This window comes from Meleagris gallopavo, chromosome 23 (assembly GCF_905368555.1).
Source record: "Meleagris gallopavo chromosome 23, MGAL_WU_HG_1.1, whole genome shotgun sequence".
NCBI lineage: Eukaryota > Metazoa > Chordata > Aves > Galliformes > Phasianidae > Meleagris > Meleagris gallopavo.
The window spans coordinates 455270-473525 of record NC_139426.1 but is presented as its reverse complement, the minus strand read 5'-3'; the positions used below and the strand labels follow the sequence as shown (position 1 = coordinate 473525).

The following is an 18256-nucleotide window of genomic DNA, read 5'->3' as shown; positions in this document are numbered from 1 at the left end:
CTGCCTTCAGCCCAGCCTTTGGTAAGCTTGTCCCATCGATAGATACGGTCCATGAAAACACGTAGCATTTCTTTTCAGACAAAACTGGCATTCAGAATTTGGCCAGGCTCTGATTTTTTTTCTTGATAAAATACAATGGGGAACAAGAGGTTGGTTGGGGTTTCAAAGGCTGAGTCCTCATGCTGGACTATGTGGTCTGGGTTAATGGACTGTGAGCTGAGTAAGACAGTGGCTGCTATTGTCCTGCTCAAAGCAGGAGGAAGATTAAAAATGTATAAAAAGAGATTTTGTTTTGGTCTCCTGATGGCCAGAACCAGACTGCCTGACACGTTTATGTACCTTGTTTCTAGGTTGAAGAGCATCGACAAGTAGGGATGGTTTTGGAGATGCTTTGCCTGTGCAATATGTGAGGGCTGCGGAAGGACCAGGGAAGCAGTATTGGTTCATACTGCGTTGGAAAGTAACAAAGTTAAAACCTTTGTCCTGTTTTAAATGCTCGGTGACTTAATTGATATTCTGCTACCGTAGTAAAGAAGCATCTTTTGTCCAGGAGGTGAGACATGCAAAAATAACCTTTAAGTTGCTCATAATTAACCTTTAATGATATTCTCTCACTTCTCCAATACATTCTCTGCATCAAAAACAACACACAGGGAGAGCATCTGAGGCTGCTTGTTGCATCCCAATGCCCTGCAAATACCGGCTGATCAAAAACAAACTATTTATGGGATTATTTATTGACAAAGACTCTTTTCCTCCGGGAAACCTGGCACTGGGATTTAAATTCTGAGGGGAAAGACATGTCATGTGTCAGGAATGTGGATCTTCCCTTTTCAGACAGGAGCAGCGTTAGCAGTGTGATATTTATCATCAGCATAGTATGATTTCAACTGCACTCGGGTGTATTAGTAAGTGCATGCTAAAATTCTAGAAGTGTTTGAGCACCATGTGAGGAACAGCCAGGGAACTTGATGGAGGGGAGCTGTGCATAATGAAGGACCTGCTACTCAGACTTGAAGAATACAAATTGATTTGTATAACAAACCGTGTTTGTCAGAAGATGAGCAGCTCACTGCAGAGACTCATTTTTGTGCTGAATAAGAGCGCGTGTAGGTAATGAGTCGGCTTTATCTTCATGTGGAACGAAGAGTCATTTGCTAAGCAGGTAGCTGGTGTGTTTGACAGATGTGCTGTTCCCCTGCACGCTGCTGTGCTTGTGATCTCCTGTGCTGATTCCTCTCAATGGGTTATGGTCTTGGTAGATATTTACAGAAATGCGTAATTATTCCTTTTTTTCTTCCCAGAAGGTTCGTCCCTCAAGCCAGGAGTTTCTATTTTCAATTCTTGTGTGCCTGAGTTGCAGAAGGCTTCTTTTCTCCGCTTGCGAGGCACTAGCTTCAGCTTCTGGTTGTTTTCTTTCTCCTCTCTTTGAGCTTGTGGAAAAACGTGCTTTTACAGCTGAGATGATCAGGTGCAATCACAGGCTTTTTCACTGCTGTTGCCAGAGAAGCAGCAGGAAGGGTGACGTTTGTAGCCCAGCATGCATTTGCCTTGCTCTTCCTGACGCTGAAGCGAAGGAGGATGCCATAACTGAGGTGATCCACGGTGGAGCTGAGACCTGTGGATACCACCGCAGCTGAGACCACCTTGCAGATGTCTCCTTTTTCCCTTTCTGTTGGCTGTGCATTCTCCACTGCTGTGGGATCTCTGCAGGACTTTGTATACATGTTCTCCCCAGCAGGCAGGGTAGATGAATGTTTTATAAGAGCTGTGTATTTGGTGGTGAGGTCCATGCTGCTGCCTGTGCAGATGGAAACGCTCTTTGTGTTTCCTTGGTGGGTTCCTGCTTTGTTCCTTGCAGAGGAACAGGGATTCTGCAGCCCTGCCAGCAGCGCGGGCTCTGCTGGAGCTCGGAGGTTGGCTGCTGCTCTGAGGAAAGAGCCACCACTGTGGGCTATAGACTCATAACAGTGCTTTACAAATATTTAATGGGAATGTGGAGAGCTAAAACAAGTGACTGTCACCTGCTGTGTTTACCTGTGGAGACAATGCTTTTGCATCACTTCCTTTGAGCATATTAACGTGTTGCATCTGTTTTGCATTTAAATGGAAAGATTTTCCAGTGTTATAATGGCATGAGTGAGATTGTTTTTAAAAAAAAAAAAAAAAAAGACAGTTGTGAAAAAGGGATGTGTAGGGCGTCCGTCCCATGCTGGAGGCGTGTGTGTGTGGGCTGGCAGTGCTGTGATGGGTCTCATTGGTTTTGATTTGCCCCTGGTGTACAAAACCCTGAAGTTTAACATCATGAGGTAACTACTTGGGCCTGGAACGTGGTGCTGATTCCTGATGAAGATGAAGGCCTTGTCCCCATGAGCCGCGTCCTGCGCTCACCCCGGCTCCTGGGAGGAATTCTCTGTGTGAATTTGTTTTTAAGACAACATTCTTTATTTTAGACGTGTTGCTTCCAAATTGCCAACTGCCTATTTGTTCCAGACAATTGTGGATACAATCAGCAAAGTAAGCAGCGCTGTAGGCTTTAATTATTCGACTAATGGACAATGACTGATGAGCGGGTGCCCCAGCTGTGCGGCCCTCTGTGCTGCAGGAGGGAACTCATGCAGCCCTGCTTGCTGCCATGCACCCATGTTGCACTCGAAGTGTTCGGTGCTGTCTCATCCATCCTGGTGGCCACTTGCTTGCCACTCTGTCCGCCATTAGAATTTCTCTTGAGGCTGATGATTTTAGCTCAGGTTGTTGTTGTTTTTTAAGAAATCTGTTCCAAAGCTCCACAGTCCTTTCATGGGTTCTTCAACATCAGAATTCATAGAATCATACAATTGTTTGGGTTGGAAAAATGTTCTAAGTTCATGCGGTCCAACCATCTGTCCGCTACTGCCCACTAACCCACATCCCTCAGCACCACACCTGCCCTTAAACACCCGCAGGGATGGGTGCCCACCACACCCTGGGCAGCCTGTGCCGATGCCCCACCACTCTTCCTAAGAAGAAATCCTCCCTTCTAACAAAACTCATCATTAATATATCTTCGTGATACCACCATCAGGTAGGGACTTAAGGGCACATTTTTCCATTTCCTCTGCTGTTGCTTTTCTGTGCTTCATCCATTGACTATTATGCGTGTGATACTCTGTTTCCCTGTGGCTTTATATATTTTCCTGCAGGTATAGATCAGTTTTGCAGTGTCTGTACATCCCCCTGCTTGTATTTACAGGAAACTGCTGTGGGAACTCCATGTCTGTAACAAACCAAGATGGAGCACAGCTGCTGCTTGCAGGGTCTGGCTACGTGCAAGGAGGCTGATGGGAAGGGATGCCACTAAGAGTCCTGTAACCCCAGGATTTGCTTAATGGTACTGATAATTCGTTACCAAATCATCTTAAGATGATTATTTTTCAGTCCTGAGAAACATAGATTTACAAAAATCTGGCAGAGGTTCTGACGGAGTTACACTTGGCTGACGTTCTTGCGCTGCAACAATACTTGAAAATAATTAAATTTTAAATTCCATGTAGAATCTGGTGGGTAGGCAGATGTACCGCTATGTTAAACTTTATGTCACTTAAAAATGGTTTTCCAGTACATCAGAGGGAGATCATCCAGCTGTAAAATTATCTGCTTTATGATACTGCATCACAGCTTTGGTCTTTTTATTTTAATTAAAAATGTACCTTAAATCTAACATCCTCAGATAACTTTCCCCGTGCCTTTTTGTTTCCTGTAATTTACTGTCAGAATGTTAAATAACGTGGTTCTTCCGTGAGCTTTTGGCACTGCTTATGGCAGAAGAGAAGTTGGTTTGTGAAGATAAGTGTTTTCCTGCTGCCCTCAGCCTGTGGGGCAGCGCCTGCCGTGCAGCCGGCCCTGTGCTGGGCAGGAGCCGCTGTGCAGCACTGCGGGCGGTCGGGCCTGAGGTCATTCAGTGTGTGCCCAGAGCTGGGGTGGGATGGGATTCGTAGAGGACGAATCTCTGCAGCCTTGGGGCTATGAGTGGGGCAGCAGAGCCCCACAGCAACGGTTGGCTGCAGAGCACGAGTCTGCGAATCGTGAACTGTGCTGGTTCTGGAATTAAATAGAAGGCCTGCTCCCAAGGCACCGCACGTGACCATTCACCAAGTTTTGCAATGTGATTTATGTTTAGCTGTAGGATTATTGTTTTCTATTGATTCTGAGGGAAATAAAACAGCAGTAAAAGCCCATCGTAAGTCTCCCTGAGGAACCCGATAAGTTGAATCTTTCCTACAAGAAATATTGTTGTCTCCTTGGGTGACTTCTGAACCAGCAGCCCCAACAGCCTGCGAGCAGTGGGTCTGCAGGCAGCTCCTCGGGGACTGATCCCTGCCCAGACCTGGCCAGGGGGCCAAAAATTGACTCTGCTTGCCTGGAAAGCACTGGCTTCTCAGTCTTCCCTGGCGTGTCATCCTAGGGTGTCTTGTTTACTTCTTACACGCCTGGCATTTTACAAAATGAATAGTAAAATCTATCGGGTCTGTCAAAGCTGTCGTGCCTTTCTGCTGGGGAGCCAAACTGTGCCAGTGTGCGCTGTTGGTGTGTTCTGTTGTTTTTTTTCTGGCCTCATTTAATGTTGCTGTGTGCAGTGCAAGGTTGCTGGTGCTGGCGGAGAGCCATGGGGCCATCCTGGCCCCTCCAGCTCTGTTCCTGACAGCAGCAGTGCTGCATCGCACTCCGTCGGGGTGCCCCCGACTGCTGCTGCCAGGAAGAATGAATTGGCCATAGTGATATTTCTGTATTCATGTTATAATGTCAATGATGAGCTAAATTAAGACAAATAAGGCTGTTACGCTCACTGTTTAATTTACAAAATTTTAATGAGACTAATAACATCTGTACTTGTTCCATCTTTCTGCTGGCTGGAAGACTCTTAGCAGGGCTGACAGTTCTACATTCAGCTTGCTCTTCAGCAGCGCCGAGAAGAAAGAGGAATTGGCAAATGTTGTATTAAGTCGTTTGCTTTTGCCTGCACTTCATCTGACGCTGGTGGGGAAGTAGGACAGATGACAGAACACAGTATTTACAAGAGGAATTGTTTGATGGGCAAATGCAGCAGCAGAGATGGGCAGAGGTGAAGTCTTCCACTGCATCCTGCAGAAAGCCCACCTTGCTCTGCTCATCCTGGAGGGGGGAATACTGCCTCTTGTCGTGCTCCCATCTTAGCTGGTGTCATTTGTTGGTTTGAGGATCAAAGTGGTACATAGGAGAATCCACATGCTGTCGTCTCCATGGCCTCTGAAAAGTGATCATTTGTTTCTCATCTGCTGAGCCTCCAGCACAGCAAATGGGGTTGTGCAGTGGAGATCTTCTTGCTGGATAAGCAATTAGCTAAAATAAACTGCACAAAGGGCAGATTATGCAGGGCTCTCACTCTGTAACAAATGAATTAATTGACTTTGTTTTGTGTTTGTGGCATGTTCCCTATATTTTACTTAACTTTCTCACTAGCTGAAAAGCCTCCTGCGTTTCCTTTTGCTCTTTGCTGCCATGCTGAGCAAACAGGATATTACAACTTGATTTACACAGATACAAATAAAGGAGGTTAAGTGATAAGAAAATGTGTAAAGGTTCTCTCAATTAAGAGAAACAAAACTTCTTTCAGCAACGTGTCTGGGAGAATCTATTGCATCCCCATATCTTGAGGTGTCATCAGAATTCTGGCCGTAGCCTGGACAAAGCAGGCTGTGTTAAACAGTGCTAGGAGGTGGGGTGGGATGGTGGTCTGAGCTCTCCTACAAAGGGCTCTGGCAGTGGTGTTGGAAGGACTTGAGTTCAGCTCAAAGATCCCACGTACATCGGAGACCAGAGTTTGGCAGTTCCTGGCACTGAGATGCTGAGCGCAGCCTCCATCCTGAGCACATGGGATGCCTGCATTGAGCACTGCTTTGTGTGGCTGCTGCTGAGCCTGCGTGTCACATCATCCTTTGGAGGCGGCCTGGCTGAGCTGGAACGTTGAAAAAGCAACTTCATTAAAGAGCAGTTACAAAATGATTAAAGGTGCCTGCCATGGAAATGAATGGAGCTGCGGTGCCGAGAGGGTTGCCTCTCTTTGCGGCGTTGGCCGGGCGTTTTGTAGAGAAGCGTGCAGGGCACACAGGAATTCATCGAGCAGTTTCCAGAAACGATTTCTTTTGTGCGGGACGTTGGCAGAAAGCTGGCAGCCCTCACTGCTCGCTGCTGGGCGGCGTTCGCATTGAGCGCGGGGCGCACAGAGCTGGGAGAACCGCGCAGAGCAGCCGTGCTCCTGGCACAGCTCCTGGCAGGTGGCTGCTGGAGCTCTGATTTAGGAATGTTTTGAGTTCTTAATTTTATAAACTAACATCATTCTGCTATTAATTGCTCTCCGTGATTTAAACTCCAAGGTGACATTAACGCCGAATAGATTTTAAAGGTTTTATTTGAAATTGTACGACGTTATTAGTGGTGCATTACCTTAGGTTATAACACACAGCTTTACCTCATGCTGTTGGAATAAGGATTACAATTTTCTGGCCCCTCTGGTATCCCGGGTGACTCATTAAATGATCTGGCCAAGTCGCTGGATTTATTTACAGTAAGTAAATTAAAGCTATGGTACAAATCTTCGCTGTGTAACAGGATTTGTGAGCAGCTGAGAAAGGTTGAAACTGTTGGGCCGGTTACCAGGAAAACAGTTTGTGTGTAAGGGAGGATTTGCTTCACTGAACAACACATTGTCCTGGTCACAAAGTGCTCAGATGAAACATGGCCGAGAGGCAGGTTGTTTTTTCATTGCTTTCTTAGTTCTATTCTGCAATATTCAGAGGGAAGCTCCTAAAAACTCTCCGTGTGGCATCGCAGGGAGGGCTCGACATGCCAGCCCAGCAGGGCACTGCCTGCACAGCGCGGCCGTTGCAGCCGGCTCGTGCTCTGCGTTGGCTCAGCACGGCGGCGGTGCTCTGCAGCAGAAGCAGCGCTTTGGTGCTTCCCTTCCCCTCCGCTGATGGTTTTCTGTTTCTGGAATCCTCACCTTCTCTTTTGCAGTGAAGCGCTCTGAGAGATGAAGGTTTGGCTGCCTCTTTTTTTCTGCTCCATGTAAACAATGTTGTGTTAGAGGGAGGTTATTGCCTTTGTTTTGTTGCTTTTAGTGCTGCTTCCCTGCTATGTTTCTGCTGAGCGGCCTTGTGACATCCAAACCAATAATGCACCAAACAGTGCATTTTGGATTTCTTTAAATCTATTTTTAATTATTAACTCTTGCTGCTGCTGCTGAGGAGCCACTCGTTGCAATGGGTTCATTTGACAACTTGAAAAGTTCCGTCTGAATCTGAGGAAAGTTCTGCCGGGACTTTGTGAACCATCACTGAGTTTCCTTGAAGCAATTTGGTTTCGAAAGAAAGTAAAAATATGACACACAAAGCATTGCTACTTTTTTATTATTATTATCTATCAAGTTATTTCTTCCCTAAGCCATCCTTCATCAGAAGTAAATCTGTTTCCTATTTCATCTCTGTTGCCTGATTCGGTATGGATTAGCATTTCTCACGCTGCGGAGCGTTTTCGCTCTGAGCCAAATCTCTCTTCACACAATAGATTGCCATCTTATAATGTAGGAATTATTTCTCCGTCACTTTAAAAGTCCTGCTTCATTAGCTCGGTGACTGTTTGGTAATTTGCAAAGTCACTTTCGTAAGTTTTAATACTCGCTGGTGGAGAGTCCTCATAATAAATGTATTACATCTCAATAGCGTTGTGATGCCATGGAAGGGGGAAAAATTAGAAGCGGTACTTAGGTGTGACCTCAGGATAAAGGAGGCTGTGCAAGAGGTGGCGGGGTGGAGATGGGGCCCTATGTGTGTAAAGCAGCAAAACCTAATGGGCAGGTGAATTTTGGCATTTGGGTTCGGTTAGAGCTGCTTCCTGGTGCTCTGCATTGTGCATTTGTGATTCTGAGCGGTTTGAAAAGTGGCAGAGCTCATATCTTGGTTCTCAGATCTGCATATTGCATTCAGGGCAGAAATTGGGTGAGCACGAAGGTCATCTCATCTGCACTTGAAACGGGTTTGGGTGGATGCGGAGATGTTCCACCGCGGTCATTACTGGAGCGCGGCTCTCTGTGCTGGATGGGACAGATGCAGATGAATACCTGAGCTCCTCTGTCTGCATTGTGTTTGCAGCGTGGAAACACGGGCTGTAATGGGAGTGTTTTATATTCATGAAAAAAGCAAACTCCCTGCTATTCAGAACGCTCAGTTGCAATGTGAGTGAATAAATTGTGTGTGCCCTTCCATCCCTGGCAGTAAAACATTCCCACCGTCTTACTTCCCAAAACCCTGTACTAAAATTAAAGATGGTGTTTCCAGTATTTCAGAGAGGTTTCAGTTTGCTCAACACTGCACAGAACCTCAGGAATGCTGCAGTTTGACTGAGTTCTGCTGCTGAGACAGCAAAGATGCCCCATCCCTGGAGCTTGGAGGTGCCCCAGGCCATGGATGGGTTCTGAGCAGCCTGAGCTGCTGGGAGCACTCAGGCATGGCGTTGGGTTGGAACTGGGGGGGCCTTAAGGTCCCCTTCAACCTCAGCTGTCCTGTGGTTCCATGATATGGTTCTGTGATAGCGTCACCGCGATTTTCTGTTGTGGATCCCGGAATGTCAGAGCCTTACGGAGCAGTTTTACTCTGTTGTCGCAGTAACTCCTCAAGGTCCCATGCGGTGTAGGGTCTGTGCTGTCCTGAGGGTGGTTTAATTCTGCAGAGCTTTAAATGAAAATGCTCTGGAATATGTAACTATGGTTAAAGAAAGTATTCACGAGAGACTTTTTCCCCCAAATGAAAATCATAATTAAATTTCTTAATTATTTCTTAATTATTTCCATAAATTTCACAACATATGCATACATGGGGCCGTATTTTTCTTTTTTCCTTTTGTTGCTTTTTAATCAAAGAGACCTTTCTTACTAAAACGAAGAGGACGAGATGGCAGTGCTGGCTCACACGCATGCTGCACAATCCCAGCAAGGACGCTGCTGGGAGGACGGTGCAGTAACACCGACACCAGAGAGATGCTGCTTTTGGCAGGGGAGCACAAACTGTTTTGGTCGGTGTTTTTAAACCTGCCTTGTGCCTTTTTTAGCAGCGCTTCTGGTGCCAGCGTGTAGGGAACAGCAATCACCTGACTGCTCGCTGTCAGCGTGAGCTGAGAAAATAACAGAGGAAAGAGCCAAACAGTGGGTCTTTAATTAAAGAGTCAGCCAACATTTACCCTTAGATGTCTGGCACGCTGCACGAGGCTTTGAAATTGTGATTGCAGCTTGCCATGTGGGTGTGACGTGGGGTTTTAAAAAGATTCGCACTCATTTAGATGATCTCAAATTAGGGTGCGATGGAAAAAGGATTTGCTATTATTAAAAGTCAGCTCCAGCTAAATTAATCTGAAAACGTGTAATTTTATCTCAACTAAAAATACCGCAAAGTAATTAAATTCAGAAATGGGATGAGCTGAGAAGGTATAAGAAACGATAACCATCCGAATACAACAATAATTGAGTCGCATTGTAAACAAAGTCCCGGAGGAATTCAGGGTTTTTTTAGAAAGTTGGTTTGTTATCAACTTTAAGTCAAGGATGCTTAACAGCTTGGTGTGTTTGGGAAATGGTTGATTGCATTTGCATTTGCGTATCAGCGTAAAAAGGAGCATAGTGTCTCTGAGCGCCGTGATGGTGAGGTCTGAGTGTTCCTTCATGTTGGCAACTGCTGAGTGCTGGATGCAGGGAGGACCTGGGCACAGCCCGGCTCTCAGCGTGGCCAAGGGAGCAGGCAATGTGGGGAGGTGAGCTGTCAGGGGATCCTCTGAGCCCTGTGACAACTTAATGCATCGCTGGTGATGGCGCACGGCCTGCGCGGCACCACTGTGTTACATTATGGATCCATAAACTCATTAAGGCTGGAAACGACCTTTGAGGTCATCCAGTTCAATCATCCACTTACCACCAATACTGCCCACTGACCCATGTCCCTTACTACTGCATCTGCCTTTAACACCTCCAGGGACGGCGACCCGCTGCCTCCCTGAGCAGTGCTGCACCGCTCCTTCATCTGGAAAAGGTTTGCAGGAGAAATGCAGAAATGTTTCCATTTGCTAAAAATACCTTACTCTTAATTCTGAAAAATTACTGTATGGATCTCCATATTTCACAGACCATAACTAGATTACTACCTTTTACTGGAATACTCCGTGTTAATGAAGACCGACTGGGATTACATAATAGGTTTCCTCTGAAGAAGGCATTATGTGGTTATTTTTTACTGTCTGGCATTCTAGTTAATTGCCTTGTCATCATTAATTGATGGAACCAAATTGATATAAATAAATAGATTATCTTCTCGAGGTTAATCTGAAAGACAGGAGGGGCTCCCAGGGGCGTTCAGCCACGCGCCCCGGGCACCGCGCGCAGTCAGAGCTGCAGGAATGGAGCTCAGGAGGTGGGCAACCCAGCGAGATGTCCGAGAGCAGCTGGAGCCATGAGAGCTGTGACATGAGGAACTGGTGGCAGGGTGACGGTTCTGTCTGTAGAGGAACAGCAATTTGGTGCCGGTACCAGAGCTGCGGTTGTGGAGAGAAGAGATTTCTTTCATGCTAAGGAGTGATGGGAGCGAAGGCAGACAGATGTGCCTGAGCACATCTTCCTGGGTGCTAGTTTTAAGGGCATGCAAATGCATGTTGTCTTTGAAATGTGCAAACACATGGATGCTCACATAGACAGAAATAAGTTAGCAAATATTGCTAGGCTGAACTCCTGCTGACCTTCCTGCAGAACAGTCATGCTTTTCACAATGTTAGGAGATGGTCGTTGGCAGCATCTCTGCGAGTCTGACTGTCATACAGTGTTTCTGACCAAATCAGAGCTGTAGGTCTTTGGCATTATGATTTGTGTCCAACAAGAGAGCAATCAATAACACAGAACAACTGTTAACACAAAGGAGTTCTGGAAACCCCATAGGTATATCTGGAAATATGGATGAGATGGGCTCCCCTCAGCACAACAACAGAATTGGGATGATTAATATGGAAACAGCTTAAAGCATTCATGAGTTGTAAGAAGTAATTCTCAGTAAATCAAGCAGCATCCCCATAGGAGCAAGGAATAAGAACTAAATGAGGGCTAACAAAATTGATAAAGGTTCTTGAGCAAGAAAGAGATGAACACCAATTCTTTTAAAATTATATTTAAATGGACAAAGTTGATTCAACCATCCTTCTTCATGCCTTGTACTAAGATTTAGGTCTATAGCACGTCATTATATCAAGAAATAATTTTCCGAAAGACTTTTTAGCATTTCATATGCATTTTACTTAATGACAATTTTAATATTCTAGCTTTTTTCCTATACTGTTACAAGGAGGTTTCAATTGCTTGGCATACTGAGAAGTTCATAAAAATTGTTTCTAATTTTTTTTTTTTTTTTTCCAAATCTGGGATAGAGTTTCAAGCCATCAGCATATGAATTATCACTTTATTGAAAGAAAAAAGATTCCAAATGCGGTTGTTAGCCTGCAGCTTGAACTACAGATAGAGCTCTGGGACAGCAGTTTCCAGAAGCATATTCCTGTTTAGTGAGCCGAATGAAAAGGTACTAAAAACAAGTTCTGGCTTACTACTGTGGTGAAAATAAAAGAGCTCCTCTGTCATGTCATATTATAAAAACCGTGCGCATGAGAGGTATTCCCATTATTGACCAGAAAAAATACCAGGCACGATTTCAGCAGTAAGGAGGGCATGGTGGGGTATTGGGGCATGGTGTGGAATATCGAGGCATCGTGGGGGCTTTTGGCCCCATTTTGAGGGATCATGGCCCCATTCTGAGAACACATAGCCCAGTTGCCAGGAGTTGGATGCAGTGATCCTTGTGGGTCCCTTCCAACTTGGGATATTCTATGGTTCCGTGATTCTGAGAAGTTGAAACTCCTGAGCAGCAGAGACAATAAAAAGCCACCCAGTAATGGAACTCTTCCATATTTATTCTTTTTTTTACAGATTCTTTTGCAGTAAATTAATTTCTAAGTGTGAATTTCCAGCTAATGAACCTCAGAGCCTGAGTTGTATCTTTTATTTTTAGATAGAGGAGAATAAGAAACTTCAGTGGGTTGGTTGTAGCTTTGTCTGTGTGTGTCAGATAACTCTTCTTTGCTATGCTATCCCAACAAGAAAAGTTTGGAGAATCATATTTAACTGTATTTAACAAGCCAAATGGAACTGGTGCAACCGTGCCACTTAGATAATCTGAAGCTGCACCCTAGGCAAGGTCTAACAGAGTCTGTGTTTACATGGGGAGTGCTCTGAGCCAAAGGCTCTGTTTGGACTCCAAAATCCATGAAGCTAATGGAAGTTCTTCCTCTGGCATAAAGAGTTTTGAATCAGGCTGCTCTTCTGCAGAGCTAATTTGGAAAGCATAGACCAGTGCTCCCAATCAATATGGCATATATTTATACGAGCAAAGTACATCAAACCACCCTGTGTACCGAGGTGATTTAAAATAACGCTTAACCTATAGCCTCCCTGGAAATTCTTTCAAGCTCTTTAATGAAGCATTTCTTCAGTAGATGTTTATTTTCTTTTTGTTGATATGTTTATGGTCCTGAGATGCAGATATTTGAGTCACGAAGCATGTCTGATAAATGGAGGCAGAAGAACAAGTTGTGGTGATGTGGGATATTTTGCGGCATTGCCAATGCAGGTTCTGGCAGTGCAGCTGCCTGTTTCTGCATTTTCTAGCCTTTGAGAGGTTCTTAATGTTCGATATTTTGGGCCATTTAAGATCATAACGGCACATAGAAATTGTTTCCTGAAAAAAAAAAAATTGCTCTGAGTAAGAGTTTGGCTGTCAGCATTTTCCCAGAGCACTGTTTCTTAATGCAAAGTGCCCTACGGTGTGGGCTGAGGAAGGATGACATCCAGATGGAGCAGTGAGGGGAGGATGGGTGCCCCATCCCCTGAGGTTGGCTGGAGCCCTGGGCAGCCTCCGCTGTGGGACACCCAGCCCATGGCAGGGGTTTCAAACAGGGTGGTCTTTAAGGTCCCCTCCAACCTGAGCCATCTATGATTCTATGAGGGAGCAGGCAGGACCTTGAGTTTGGCACACGGCTGTGGTGTGCGAGCACACAGGAGCGGGCGCAGTGCTTCTGCAGTTTGTTGTGGCTGCTTCAGTTCTCAGCATGTATCCTGTTCCGATAGAAATGCTTTCCTTGGCCGCCCATAAACATCTGGTGATACCTTCATACTGGTGTGTGCCTGTTCACTCGTGTTTGGTTGGAGCCGTAGGTAATTACTCTCATACTTAATGAACAGCATTAGTTTTATTGATGAACACTGAGGCTACATGCTGGAAAGAGGAGGTAGGGATTAAGTTTTATGGCCTACTGCTGCTATGAAAAGGAGCATCTAGACACCAATTAATGTCCCCTTGATGGGATTAGTCATTGCATTAACTGCAACTCTGGATAAAATTGCTAAGACTGTTATTTTAGACTTTAACCTCTTACATTTTGCAGATATCAGATAAATTCACTTTTATCTTAAGTACAGATTATATTTAATGCTAAAGAGAAAAAAATCCGGTGTGTTTGCATTTTTGTTGGCTTTGCATCTATTCCTACATGGGTAAGAAGACCTCTTCCAAAGTTTTTATTTCATAAGTGAAGAGTTCAAAGGTCAGGCAAATTACAAACATGATTTGGAATTCCTCCAAAGCCACGCTAACCATCTCCGCTTGGAGATGTGCTGGGGTGGGGATCCTGATCTGTTGCTGGTGGAGATTCCTCTTTCAGTTTTCAGTCTGGACTTCAATCTCCTGATGAGCCATTGGTACGGCGGAGGAGAAATGTCAAGGCAAATGAAGACTTGCAGAGCAGCATTTCTCAGGGGAGAAATAACTTCTGTCATCAGATTTTTTCCCTGTTAAAACAAGAAACGGGAGATGAGGCCTTTCTAAAACTTGATGTCAGTCAGAAGGAATCGCAGCTGACAGTCACCATGTGTCTCTCCTACCCTGCAAGTAGGAGCTGTGATACAAGGGCTTTAAGTGCTGCACACAGCACAGAAAAGAAATTAATAGAAAGTTTATTTGAAACCCATCATCTGGGAGGTTTGATGGCACCCAGATGGAGCGGAGCGCTCCAAAATAAAAATGTGCCTGCCTGGGTTCCTGCACGCCATGGCTGTAACTGGAAGGGGAGGCACTGGGAGCGCTCGCTGTTGGCGTTTCTCTCCACCCACGACCTCAGCCATCCATCCATGTAGGCTCTCTGTGCTCACACTGTGTGTTCCTTCCCCTGCCCACCTCCCAGCAGGCAGTGAGTGCTGATGCTGCTGGTGGACGAGCTTCAGGGGGCCCTGACGCCGTCCCATGGGGTTTGGAACAGACTGGATGTGATTCCCAGCAAAGCAAAGCGACCCGGCGACATGAACTAAATAGATGGTGCTTTTAAGCAAATTGACATAGTACCGGATGAGGGAATTAGAGGACTGCATCATTCTTTTCAGATGTTATTACGTACATTCTGTGTTATTTTAAAACGCCCTGCGCTGGCCACACGCCATTTTTCTTAGTGTATTCAGACAGGTGTGTGATTTCCCAGGAGTGTCGTACCTCAGCCTTCCTTCTTTGGTTTAATTAACTCGAGGAGAATATTTTGAGAGGATTTTTTTTCAGTGTTCCTTATGACCGTAGCTCTTTGCCTTTCGCTGCTGGTGGGACCCGCCTGGACCTCACGCAGCGCTGCTCATCTGAGGCGATTTCTGCTCGGCAAAGCTGTGCAGCTGTGGGCGCCCACTGCTTTTGGCCCTGACAGACTTCAGGCTTTCTTCTGTGGGCTCTGTTGTAAAGAACAGAGCGGCTTTAAATAGCATAGAATCATATCAGAGAATCATAGAATGGCTTGAGTTGGAAAGGACCTCAAGGACCATCAAGCTTCGACCCCCCTCTCCTGCAGGTGGGGCTGCCAACCTCCACATTTAATACTAGGCCGGGCTGCCCAGGGCCTCGTCAGACCTGGCCTTGAACACCTCCAGGCAATTGAAATAAAGATGGGATGATACAATAAAAATCAGTTTTAGAGCAGTGGGCCTTCTAGGGGAAAGGTTTTTTTCTGTCATCCAGGAGGAAAAAAGCTCTCTTTTGTTGCTGCAATATCTGTAATTCCCTTTTGGCAACCGGAGCTCCCTCGGCAGTAAAACATAGTTTTCATTAAATGATATGTCTGACATTTACCAAATCTTTATGGACAATTTAGAGGGAACTAGTTGCATTGAGCAGCCTTATTAATATTGCAGTAACATGATTAGGGGAACATCGCGGTCATTTGGGCCGCGGGGGCTTTAATTTACGAGCACAGGGGAGAGGCGGATATGAAGCATCAGCTGACCAAAATATCTTAACCTTAATTTGTTTTCTCTTTGCTCTCTCCTTGTGTCTGTTCCATGCTCACAACAAGATGAGCCGCTTTAGATTTTCATTATCCCAGCAAATAACTTGATTAAAAGAACCAAGCAAAAAACTCCCCCTCCAAATGGGACTGGGAGGCAGAAGAAGGCACATGCAGCTTTGTTTGGCCCCATGCTGGGGATCCCTGCAGAGCCCAGGGGGACATGCTTGGAAAATAAATCTGGCATGGAAGCTGGTGTCTCTTTCTGGGCTGTAGCAGGAACAACTTGGGCAAAAATAGCTCTTCTACTGCCGTGCCCATTTATCTGAGAGCTGTGGTGGTAAATAACAGGAGGAGAGAGGGAAGCATCTCAAATCTCATCAATACTTAAGACAAAAGGCTCTCTGCTCTGCAATTATTCTTCCTGTCCTTTTCCCTCCTTCCCCCAGGCCACAAACAAGCAACCTAAATAGAGATCAGGCAGCTTTTAAATGCCACAGACTCATAAAAGGAAGGAAATTCAAAGTTGTAACAGAGCCTTCTCTCTTTGCATGCTCGGTGCTATTTTGGGCCATAAGCAAGCAGGCTATCCTGCAAGCTCCACACAGTGGGACCGGCAATAATTGCACCCTCTGCGGAGCGCAGCGCCCGGCTGTGAGCTCCAGCCCTTCCCTGCTGCTCTGCCACTCAGCCCTGGGGCAGCCTGAGGGCCGCGGGTGCTGGGGATGGGCAGCTGTACAGCCCCATTAAAATGCTACTTGATTATTTTCAGTTTTGTCCTGCATTTGTGAACAGAGCGCTGTGGAGCTGCAGATTAGTTCCTAATCAAATTGCTGTTAACGTTCCAGTTCTGCTTCTTGCTGCTGTGGTTCCAGGTGGAGTTTTAGCGCGAAGGAGAACAGTTGCTTTTTGTGACTGTTGCCACGCGGAGGATCCCGCCTTACTTCAGATGCAGACTTCTTACAAACGCCACTGGAGCGGACTGATGGGAAATTACAGCCGCAGAGCAGTTGGTGCTCAAGCTTACAGCTCCTTCCCCTCTTCTGCAAAGGTGCAGGTGAAGCCTTTGCGTTTGGCTTTAGCAGCAACACCTCCAGAGGAGACCTGAGCTCTGCACCCGCTGTGAGCCCAGCACTGCTATCAGCCCTCGATCTGCTGCGTCCCGCTGCAGCCATCAATTTATTGCTCTTGGCTGTGCTTGAGCAAGGGAGATAAGCGCAGGAGATCTTCCCTCTCTATTTTTTCCTACAGGAAGAGAAATATAGCAGCAATGTATATCAGGTTAGAATTGCCTCTCGTTTTATGAAGATATCTTTAGAAACCAGCTGTTTTCCACAAGCGTTAAACTGCCTTGATACACTGCTATCAGAATCGACAGCTCCAGAGATTTCTAAGAGATTTTGCTCTATCGTGTTTTATTTTATTTTGTGTAAATTTTGTTAACTGCTTTCCAGTGACCTCTGACTGTGTTCTTTTTTATCGCAGAAATAAAAGAACAAAAAACTGATTTCGGCCTTGCGAAATCCCAGCAAGGTTGCGCAGCTCAACCTTGTGGTCTCTCCACTGCTCATCCAAAATGAGGAGTATTTTACTTCCATGTCAAAATGTTCGAGACCTCCAAGCAGGCCGTAGGATTTGTCTCAGTCAGTCGGTAGACTTGCTGTCCTCTTTGCAGGGAGGAGGAGAGGATGAGTTGCTGGGAAGCATTTGGGGTTCTGTCACAGGTTATAGTAGGGTTAAGGTTATAAACGTTTGCATATGCAAGAAAAAATCTGTAATTTCTGCACTGATGATGGCTTGTATCATGTCAGCCTTATCAGTGTACCCGTGCCGCAAGGGCTGCGATCTAAAGGACTTTTTTTGATTTCATGTATTTATTTATTTCCACCTATTTCATGGGCTCCTTCCCTGAGATGGATAACTGGGCTGGATGCGTTGGTTTGACTGTTTCATTGTGAGGATCAGCTGGTACAAAAACCTCTGCTTCTCACTGCTAAACGTGGCTGTGGATACACAAACTGTCATTACACAGTAAGAAGGAAGGGGACAGACTCTTCAGCAGGCCCTGCTGGATAGTACAAGTGGAATGGTTTCCAACTAAAAGAGGGGAGATTTAGGTTGGATATAAGGAAGAAGTTCTTTACATTGAGGTGTTGAGGCACCAGCACAGGGTGCCCAGGGAGGTGGTGGTGCCCCATCCCTGGGCATAGCCAAGGTCAGGCTGCAGGGCTCTGAGCACTGGTGGAGCTGTGGATGTCCCGTGCATTGCAGGGTCCTTTTAGGGTCCCTTCCAACTCAAATGATTCTGTGATCCTACACAGGGAGTGGAGTGCTGTGTTTTTGTTTGCATTCCGTGAATGAAGATTTCACTGTGATCACAAACCCTTTTTCTTGTGGGCCCAGTTCCTGTAGTGTTTGTTGGGCTCTGAATGCATCCCATCCTAACTTGGTGTTTATTCCACATCTGAACTAATAGGAATGCAAGTGAGAAACCAAACATGTCCTGGAGCCGCTCTGTGACACAGCGGCAAGGATGCAGCAAAGCAAAGCATCCATCATTACTGCCTTATAAACTTCCTGCACTTCTGCTGTGATCATGAGGCAGAAGTGCTCCTCAGAAGGGCGTCCCGCCATCCCTCACCAAAGCCTCTTGCTGGTATGGGCAGCGCACGTTTTTAATAAAGTGCCTCTGCCCCCAGTTCCAGAAGAGGAAGTAAATGCACAGATGTATAGGAATGTGCAGTACGTGGACACGGAAGGTCTGCTGTGACACTGTCACACACTGCTGTGCTGTTTCTCTGAGGGAAAGCCGTGTAACGGAGGGTTCCCTCTCCCTGGAAGGACTCTG

The 18256-nt window shown here is 45.9% G+C and overlaps 1 protein-coding gene across 11 annotated transcripts in view; it reads left to right on the top strand.

Annotated features, from left to right (window-relative positions):
* The window catches only part of CAMTA1 (calmodulin binding transcription activator 1), a 227757-nt gene that overhangs the window by 69119 nt on the left and 140382 nt on the right, over window positions 1-18256 (top strand). Inside the window, exon 1 of one of the 11 annotated variants that reach the window (XM_085242260.1) lies at window positions 6816-7054. The exons of the other annotated variants lie outside the window; for them this stretch is intronic. The gene's annotated coding sequence lies outside the window, so the exon portion shown is untranslated. Of the gene's footprint in view, window positions 1-6815; window positions 7055-18256 lie in introns of those variants that run through there. 11 annotated transcript variants of the gene reach the window in all.